Source organism: Heteronotia binoei, unplaced genomic scaffold (genome assembly GCF_032191835.1).
Source record: "Heteronotia binoei isolate CCM8104 ecotype False Entrance Well unplaced genomic scaffold, APGP_CSIRO_Hbin_v1 ptg001509l, whole genome shotgun sequence".
In the NCBI taxonomy this organism is placed as follows: domain Eukaryota; kingdom Metazoa; phylum Chordata; class Lepidosauria; order Squamata; family Gekkonidae; genus Heteronotia; species Heteronotia binoei.
This window is the reverse complement of record NW_026800297.1, coordinates 138,122-148,142: the sequence shown is the minus strand read 5'-3', so window position 1 is coordinate 148,142 and position 10,021 is coordinate 138,122. Positions and strand designations below refer to the sequence as shown.

The following is a 10,021-nucleotide window of genomic DNA, read 5'->3' as shown; positions in this document are numbered from 1 at the left end:
CAGACTGGCAGCGGCTCTCCAGGGTCTCAAGCTGAGGTTTTTCACACCTATTTGCCTGGACCCTTTTTCGTTGGAGATGCCAGGGATTGAACCTGGGACCTTCTGCTTACCAAGCAGATGCTCTACCACTGAGCCACTGTCCCTCCTACATATGAAGCTGCCTTATACTGAATCAGACCCTGGGTCCATCAAAGTCAGTATTGCTTACTCAGACTGGCAGCGGCTCTCCAGGGTCTCCAGGTGAGGTTTTTCACACCTATTTGCCTGGACCCTTTTTAGTTGGAGATGCCAGGGATTGAACCTGGGACCTTCTGCTTATCAAGCAGATGCTCTACCACTGAGCCACCGTCCCTCCCTATACTTACATGTATAGTAAGTAGGTACTAAAACAGTCATCTGTGGAGTCAGGGTTGGATCCAGACTAACTTTTCTGATCACTCAAGGAAGTTCTGTCAATGAAAAACAACCTTCCTGCCTGCCCCAGGACCTCTCTGATCTCGCCACCCCCCCCCCATGGGGCACAGGGACATGAGGGGCAAATAGGCAGTCTGAAGCATGAAGGGGGAATTGGTGGAAATGACCCTTCTTCTGTTAGTAGATAATTTAGTCTGGCTCCAATCCATGACTTTTGTAGTAAGACTGATTTTCCGCTAGCCTTATGCCGCTCTCACGCTCCTCTTCTCTGCGGGGGTTCCGTCGGATTTCACACTATCTGCCCCGGGGCTGCAATTCACTCCACCTCTTTTGCACAGCAAAAAAACAGTTTCTGTTTGCAGCGCAAAAAAGGCGAAGCTAGCTGCAGCCCCGGGGCAGACAGTGTGAAATCCGACGGAACCCCCGCAGGGACGAGGAGCGTGAGAGCGGCTTCAGGCTAGTGGGGAATCGGTCTATGTGGAAGTAGAGGTAGCTGATGTGCTGCCATGTACGATGTGCCCCCAAGGAGTTCTGGGCAACATACATGATTCTCCTTCCTTCGTTTTATCCTAACAACACTGTGAAGTAGATTAGGCTGAGAGAATGACTGACCAAGGCCACCAAGCAAGGTTTTTTTCCAATTAGGACAAATGAAACAAAATTGGATGCACCTTTGACCTACGTTGTGCAACTCCTGGGGTGCAAAATGCTTTCCTGGTCACCTGCTGATATCATTTATCTTTTTGTGTCTTTTAGGGCAAGCTACGTGGATGAAAACCGAACATTTCCTGAAGGAGCAGTTGTCAGCCCATGCTGAGGAGAGCAAGATGCAATGACTGGCTATTTTAGTTTGCTAGTCCCTAGTGAAATGGTATCTGGCACCCGTCAGAGTCTACTTTCACCTGTTTTTACTTGTCATTTTTAAAACGAGGTCAGGATATTGTTGTAAATACCAGTGAACAATAGGCAAAGATGTAATACTTGTCCAAAATACCTTTACCTATGTTATGTCTTCAATGTAAGTGTTCGGATATGACTGAAATGGAAATCAGGAGCCAGTATATATGCGGTTCTGTAGACAGGACATTAATTCATAAGGTTTCCATAAATCGGAAGCAACTTGGCATGACTTAACACACATACACACAGAACTTCAGTTGTAATGACTTCCCCCCCCCCCCCCAAACTGCCACAGGCATTAGCAAGGTCCTGAGGAATTCAGTGCTAGAGATCATGCATACTTTTACACAGAGTTACAATTCCTGAGGGAATCAAATGGATGTTCAACCAGTTCAAGCTTGCAGTGCAGAGATGCCTCATGGCCATGGTCCAGAACAGAGATAAGTATGCTTAAAGCCATTGTAATCAATGGGTTTAAGTGTACTTAACTTAGTACTGGATTCTGGCCAAAGTGTCTTGAAGCCCTTTCTCAAACGTTAGGAAGAATGCTACAATGGGGATACAAACTTTGAAATCTAGCTGCTTAGGCACTCTCTTCTACATATGACTCCAGAAGTCTGCCTTTTATTTCCCTTTTTTTTATGTTTGCACAGATTTATCTGCTTTGGAAATTGCTTAGGTAATGACGTCTTGTCCCTCTGTTCTGCCTGTCCCTTTGACTCATTGCGGCTGATTCCCAAAACTTGGCCACAGTTTTTGGTTTCCCTGCCCAAATCTATTCTCAGTCTGGAGATAATGTTGTGTTTGGCAGCATTTCTGAAAGATAGTTCTTACAGATTTGAGCTCTTAGTGAGTTTCTTCAAATGATTTCTTGGGGGAGTCAGCCCCCTCCTACTTCTAGCCATAGAACTTCAGAATGGTTCAGATCTTGGTAAAACACACAGAATTGGCATGCACTGAATGCAGAGGCTTTGGAAATGAGGTTGCCGGCAATACAAGGGATATGTCAGTACTTTCAGGAGACAATATTCTAGTGCGGTGGCTTTAAATCAGAGTATCTAGAAAAGTTGTTGGTCTTAGTGGGATCTCCAGCGCAAAGCCTTTTGTGCATATATACTACACTGTAAACAGCACTACCTTGCAGCGTCTATGAGTGCTGCGGGAATCTGTTCCTTCATTTCCCCCCTACTGAGTGCAAACCTGGATTTTTTTTTTGCCCATTTCCTTTACAAAAGGACACCGCTGAAGGAAATTAGCATCTTGTTTCTTTTGGAGGGTCACAGTGGCCCTGCTCTCCCTGCTGGAATGAGTTATACAACATTCTCTCTGTGTCATACAATGCATACCTCTTCCTGCACTTTTTTGTCCTGTCGGGGTGTTCTGGGGGGAGATGCTGTTCTGTAGATTCTGAGTCCAGTACACAGAGCAGGGGGGAAAGGGATGCTGCTCAAGAGCCAGATGGAGTTCCAGCCCCTGGAACTGCCATCTGCTTCTTGTCAGGTTGTTGTGACGTGCTTGTTCCTGGTTGACTGATGACGGAGGTTGTTGGACTGCAGCACAAGGAAGTGGTTATGGCATACGCTCCCTTGACCATATTCCACGCCTCCTTGGGATCACACAGGATGCTGGTTTTTTTCCCTGGGAATGTCATTGCTTGATCTCTCCTTCACCTCTTTCCCCCAGCACATGCCCTCAAAATGGTCATCTCCAGGGGGAAGTATGGAGCCTTCACTCCCTCTAGTGGCTTGGTCCCAACAGAGCCTTTCCACAGAAGGATTTATGCTTGGAAAGCATGATTTCCCAACACCCCCCCCCCCACACACACACACACACTACAGTCCCAAATGCTACTCCCCAGAAATATTTCAGGTGGCATTTCAGGGTGCTGCAGTGGAACGCGGGAGGCAAAAACTAATAATCAGTGATCAGAAATCCTTCTGTTTAAGAACATGCTGTGCTGGATCCAAGCCACTATCCTTTGACCCTACCAGAAGGTTTCACAAGCACAGCTATCTGCCTTCAAGCAGGTCCAGGGAGCTGATTATTCTATATACCTCTCCCCCTCACCCCAATAATAGGGGAGGGACAGTGGCTCAGCGGTAGAGCATCTGCTTGGGAAGCAGAAGGTCCCAGGTTCAATCCCTGGCATCTCCAAAAAAAAAGGTCCAGGCAAATAGGTGTGAAAAACCTCAGCTTGAGACCCTGGAGAGCAGGGGAGGGACGGTGGCTCAGTGGTAGAGCATCTGCTTGGGAAGCAGAAGGTTCCAGGTTCAATCCCTGGCATCTCCAACTAAGGGTCCAGGCAAATAGGTGTGAAAAACCTCAGCTTGAGACCCTGGAGAGCCGCTGCCAGTCTGAGTTGACAATATTGACTTTGATGGACCGAAGGTCTGGTTTAGTATAAGGCAGCTTCCTATGTAGGAAGGATGGTGGCTCAGTGGTAGAGCATCTGCTTGTGAAGCAGAAGGTCCCAGGTTCAGTCCTCAGCATCTCCAAAAAAGGGTCCAGGCAAATAGGTGTGAAAAACCTCAGCCTGAGACCCTGGAGAGCCGCTGCCAGTCTGAGTAGACAATACTGACTTTGATGGACCAAGGGTCTGATTCAGTAGAAGGCAGCTTCATATGTTCAGCAATGCATGATGCAGCTCACTGGGTTCTGCCCAAAGGATTTTTTTTTTTGTAATATCCCTCAGTGGTCTTTGAGGTCACTTGCACAAGGCTTTGTTTGACCTAGGATGGATGCTGTCAGGAAGTAGGTTTGGTCTCACTTCTCCATAGCATCATGGTGCTTTTACGCACCTCCTGTGTCTCCCCCATTTTTCCTGTGATCTCTCTCAATCCTGTTGTTAGGAAAGGCCTCAGCAAAGCTGGGAGGGCTGCGGTATGGATGAAAAAGGCTTCATGTTCCCCGCCCAATCCACTCCAGCCGTTTCCCTGCCCGAGTGCAATGATATCCCCCCTGCCCAGGCTACTGGCAGCCATTTTTGAGTTTCTGTTTTAAAGTGGCAATTGACATATAGATACATCACAATGTAAATCAATTTTTAAAGACTCCACATTGATGCAGGGAGGAATGGCTGCCATGGGGGGGGGGGGGATTGCTGTCATGTCACTGCTGACCTATGGCAAGCCCATACAGTTTTCAAGACAAGAGAACCTCAGAGGCGATTTACCTCTGCATAGCAACCCTGGACTGCCCGGGTGGTCTCCCATTCAAGCATTTAACCATGACTGACCCCACTTAGCTTCCAAGATCTCACACTAGCCTCTGCTAAGGAGAAATGCAAGGAAATTCACCATGCACAAGTCCTCTTGCTATTGTGATGCATTACCTTTAAAGGTCATTACCTTTAAAGCCCTATATGGCCGAGGACCTGCCTACCTTAGGGACCGTCTCTCCCCGTACGAACCCCAGAGAGCACTGAGGTCAGCAGGGAAGAACCTGCTGACCATCCCCGGGCCAAAAGATGTAAAACTCCAGAGCACCCGTACCCGGGCTTTCTCTGTTATGGCTCCACAGCTGTGGAATCAGCTTCCAGAAGAAATGCGGGCCCTGTGGGACTTCGAACAGTTCTGCAGGGCCTGCAAGACCGTCCTCTTTCGAGTGGCCTTCACCGACTAAAACTGCTAAGTAAGCTCACCAGCTGTATAACAGCACTAACATATTAATGTTAATTTTATTGTTTTTTAGAATTTTAATAGTTTTTAATTAATTGTAGGTTTATGTTGTTAGCTATAACACAATGTATGTATTGAATTCCTGCTGTTAGCCGCCCTGAGCCTGCCTTGGCGGGGAGGGCGGGATATAAATAAAATGTGATGATGATTGGCAGTGGCAGCAACAACAGGTAAATCCAAAAGAACCCTTGCAGTGTGGAGCAGACCTGGGTCTTTGGACAGAGCCATAGGAGACGTTCAGGTTCTTCCCCAAGAGCCCTCTGTCAACAGTGACGTTCCAGAGCAGAGGGGCGGAATTGTCCATTACAAATATAGCCTTTCTCCAACAAACAGAATCCTCCCATTGTTTACAGGGTTTTAAATTTCAAATTAGCGTGGGGGAAAGCTGGCAACTGCCTGTGAGGTATTTGAGCTTGGCCGGGAAGTATTCCTTTCTGGTATTGACGGGGTTTATCTGGGAGAACCGGGTTTGATTCCCCACTCCTCCACCTGTACCTGCTGGCATGGCCTTGGGTCAGCCATAGCTCTGGCAGAGGTTGCCCTTGAAAGGGCAGCTGCTGGGAGAGCCCTCTCCAGCCTCACCCACCTCACAGGGTGTCTGTTGTGGGGGAGGAAGGTAAAGGAGATTGTGAGCCGCTCTGAGACTCTTCTGAGTGGAGGGCGGGATATAAATCCAACATCTTCATCTACCTCACAGGGTGTCTGTTGTGGGGGAGGAAGGTAAAGGAGATTGTGAGCCGCTCTGAGACTCTTCTGAGTGGAGGGCGGGATATAAATCCAATATCTTCATCTACCTCACAGGGTGTCTGTAGTGGGGGAAGAAGGTAAAGGAGATTGTGAGCTGCTCTGAGACTCTTCGGAGTGGAGGGCGGGATATAAATCCAATATCTTCATCTACCTCACAGGGTGTCTATTGTGGGGGAGGAAGGTAAAGGAGATTGTGAGCCGCTCTGAGACTCTTCTGAGTGGAGGGCGGGATATAAATCCAACATCTTCATCTACCTCACAGGGTGTCTGTTGTGGGGGAGGAAGGTAAAGGAGATTGTGAGCCGCTCTGAGACTCTTCTGAGTGGAGGGCGGGATATAAATCCAACATCTTCATCTACCTCACAGGGTGTCTGTTGTGGGGGAGGAAGGTAAAGGAGATTGTGAGCCGCTCTGAGACTCTTCGGAGTGGAGGGCGGGATATAAATCCAATATCTTCATCTACCTCACAGGGTGTCTATTGTGGGGGAGGAAGGTAAAGGAGATTGTGAGCCCCTCTGAGACTCTTTGGAGTGGAGGGCGGGATATAAATCCAATATCTTCATCTACCTCACAGGGTGTCTGTTGTGGGGGAGGAAGGGAAAGGAGATTGTGAGCCCCTCTGAGACTCTTTGGAGTGGAGGGCGGGATATAAATCTAATATCTTCATCTACCTCATAGGGTGTCTGTTGTGAGGGACGAAGGTAAAGGAGATTGTGAGCCACTCTGAAAATCTTCGGAGTGGAGGGCGGGATATAAATCCAATATCTTCATCTACCTCACAGGGTGTCTATTGTGGGGGATTGTGAGCCCCTCTGAGTCTTTTTCTTCTTTTATGGTTTCACTCTCCAGCCAGGCTATTAGCCAAGCCATTGGACTGTGTGAGGATGTAATGGAGAGGTTTTTTGATTACATAGGCAGGCCAAAACAGACCATAGGAGCACATTTCCCCCATTGAAGTCCGTGGCCCAGTGAATGGAGCAGTGCCAGACCAGCGGTTTTGCTTTGCCTTGACTTCCTTTCTGCAGTGCCGCTTTTGCTAGGTTGGTACTATTGGGCCTGTTGAGGAAACCCTTCTGCATGCCAGGGGAATCCTAAATTTTAAAGACTAAAAAAAGAAACAGAAATTTGCAATCCTAAATTTGCAAAAGAAATTTTAAAGACTAAAAAAAGAAACAGAAACAGAAGAAGCCTCGATGTGTAGTTGAGCCTGCTGTCTAGAACAGCTTGGAGCGATTGAGGCCACCTGAGATGCATCTGGACCTTTAAATACGTTCTTTGCCAGCTGAAGAGCTTTGCAGCAAGTGGGCTGATTTTCTCCCCTCTCCTCTACTTTTGTCATCTCCATCCCTATGAGAAGTCTGATGGGGTTTTTTTAGATCCCAGACACTCTTCTGCAGCCTTGTTTAGGACAGTGGGAGACTTCTCCCTGTGAGAGTAAGAATGAGAAGGTGTGTGTAAGGGATCTAGGCCCTGGCTCCAGACTCTGTGCGGCTGCAGGACTGTCCCAAGACGGACACGCAGGGACATCACCACAGAAACCGACCAAAGGGCTGCCTGATGCCAGAAAGCTTTAAAGCCACCTGTTGGCCCAGCCCCTCTGTTTTCTCTCCTTCTCTACCAAATCTTTACTGCAGCGATCACAAGAAGAGGCAACTCAGTGGACGGACGTGACAAGAACTCTCTCGATGTCTCCCAGCCCAAGGTGCAGTGCTGCATCTCTGGTCAGTTGTGAGTCTGAGATGAAGCACTGTAGCTCGGGAAGGGAGGAGCAACGCAACTGAAGGCCTGGCTTCTCCTTTACCGGGCCATGTGGAATGGGGACCCCCATGCAAGCTGGTCTGCTTTGGAGCTCTAGGGCCCAGAACAATTCAGTTGGATTGCGGAAGCAGGAGAGGAAATGATTCCAGAGCTCATGAAGCAAGGGACAAAATGGAACACGGAGAATGCAATAGCATGCAGAGAACACTATTAGTAAAGAGAAATCTCTGTATCGCAGCCCACTCTAAACGGGTGGACTTCCAATTTGCTGGGAAAGCTGGAATTGGTGTGCTTGGAGACCATCCATCCGCTACACTATCATCCTGTTACATTGCTGACCCTTCACGACGCTTCTCCTCACTTGAGAGCAAGAGAGTTTACAGGACAGGAAATATGGAGGCGTCCGTAGTGTTGCAAACCATGTGTCTCAGCAGTTCGACAGTTATAAAACATGATCCAAGAAATGTTCTTTTGGGGATCACAGACAGGTGCCTACATGATTATATGTTCATATTTGCATACAGGGAATATGCTTATAATAAGTGATCTCTTTCTGTGTCCCCATAATGGGAGAGGAATAGTCCTCCTGGAGCATTCATGCCTGGGAAAACAGAACTCTAGCCTAGCACTTGTCACAGGACACACTAGGGATGGGCTTCTTGATGCTATCTGTTACTATCCAGTGGCAATACTGAGCGCTGTCCGTAGGAGAGAGATGCCATGCACATAGATATAACCCCTGTTAGCATTATCACGCCTGAACTCCGTCTGCAGCAAGAAGGAGAGAAGGAATTAGAGAGTGTCCTTCCCACTGTGTCCTCGGGGTCCAGTTTTCCCAGGAATCCCTTAGATGATGAGAGGGGGATTCCTGGAAATACTGTTCTTGGGGTCATGGCTCAGCAACCGGAGACAGCTTGTTCCCTTCTATCACAGTGGTGAGGGAATTAGCAGCAGTTCTGGAGTACATGGACACTGGAGAGTAAAGTCTGGGAACATCTATTGGGATTTGTTTCACTAGTGAATCAGCTTCCAAAGGGCTGCCGGACTACTGGTGCAATTTCACCACAGGTGTTCTAAATCACTTTGGACTTGCCCCGATCAGAAGCACTAACCTCCCTAAGAGAAAGAGAGCTTGTTTGCTCATCAGGCACTGTTGCCTGCTGTTTTGCAAACTGATTAAAAGCGAAGGGAGGACTGCAGCATTTTGTAGCATTCGATAGAAAACAAAAAAGCTTTGGGAACACTGTGGGCGTTTTCGCACTTACCTTACGCCGGAGCGACGTCCCTCTTCACTGCACAGCGTCTGCGCGGATTTCGCACTAATTGCTCCGCAGAACCCGGAAGAGCCACAAAGTCCCGCGGCTTTTGCGTCGCAAACATAAACCGCCAAAAACCAGTTTACATTTGCGACGCAAAAGCCGTGGGACTTTGCGGCTCTTCCGGGTTCTGCGGAGCAATTAGTGCGAAATCCGCGCAGACGCTGCTCAGTGAAGAGGGACGTCGCTCCGGCGTAAGGTCAGTGCGAAAACGGCCATTGATCCAGCACTGATTCCCCCAGTTCAGACAACAGGACTGGAGCACACAGCCTCTTGGAAAGGGCAGTAGGACTTCTAACCCAATCAAGCCTGCACTTGAGGAGAGTCAAGGAGGAGTGCATTTGGTCACTGAGTATACTGGAGACAAGAACTTCCTTTGCTCAGGGAGCTGCTTTCCAAGCCCAGCGAACTGAATAGTTGTTCGTGCTTCCCTACATTGCAACTGTGGTGAGCTGTGAGGCACTTTGAGAATTCCTCCTGGTTTGATTTGGTACGGTGGGGTTCTGCCCTCAGCTTTTATCATCCTTCTTCCCACCTAGATCTCCATCCAGTGATCAAGTAGCAAATAAACCTGATTTTAGTTAGCAGGACCCTTTTGTGTGTGTCTTGAGCACTGCTGAGTCAAGACAGATTTCAGGTTTTTCTTCCCTTTGTGGGCTTTTTTCTGTTGGTTTGATGCGGCGTCAGGCAGCCTTGCTTTCACACTGTGGTAGAGTTTACAAACTGCAAATAGCAACTGGAGTTAACAACTCCATGGAGACTAATATAGCAACACTCACATGATCCAGCAGCTTTCATCGTTCAGGGAAAAGAGTCTTTGGGCAAGTCTGTTAAGAAGGTGTGTGTTTAGGCCAGGCCCTGCAATGGAAAGGCACTAACAGGCCATACACAACACACACGCACACACACACAGAATCCCAGCTTCTGTTTGCTTGCTGATTAGGAAGCCCCCTGTTCTCAGTCAAGGATTCATCAGCATCGCTGGTCATATGTGGGTCTTCACTAGGGCTGCTAACTGCATGGAGAGAACAAATGCCCTGTCCCTTTAATAGAGATGTTAATAATAACCCTACTTATGGAATGTTATTTTCCAGGTGATGTGATTTGCCCCTAGGCCATGGAAAGCTCCAGGTGCCCGTTTCCGCACAGTACGCCTCTATTAAAGGCACAGGACATTTTTCTTCTGGTTGGTTGGCAATCCTAATACGC

At 48.2% G+C, this 10,021-nt stretch overlaps 1 non-coding gene across 1 annotated transcript; it reads right to left on the bottom strand.

Annotated features, from left to right (window-relative positions):
* Window positions 1-280: 280 nt before the first annotated feature.
* TRNAI-GAU (transfer RNA isoleucine (anticodon GAU)) lies at window positions 281-347 on the bottom strand. Its single transcript has one exon. It is a non-coding gene; the product is annotated as a tRNA-Ile (tRNA).
* Between the last annotated feature and the right edge of the window lie 9,674 nt (window positions 348-10,021).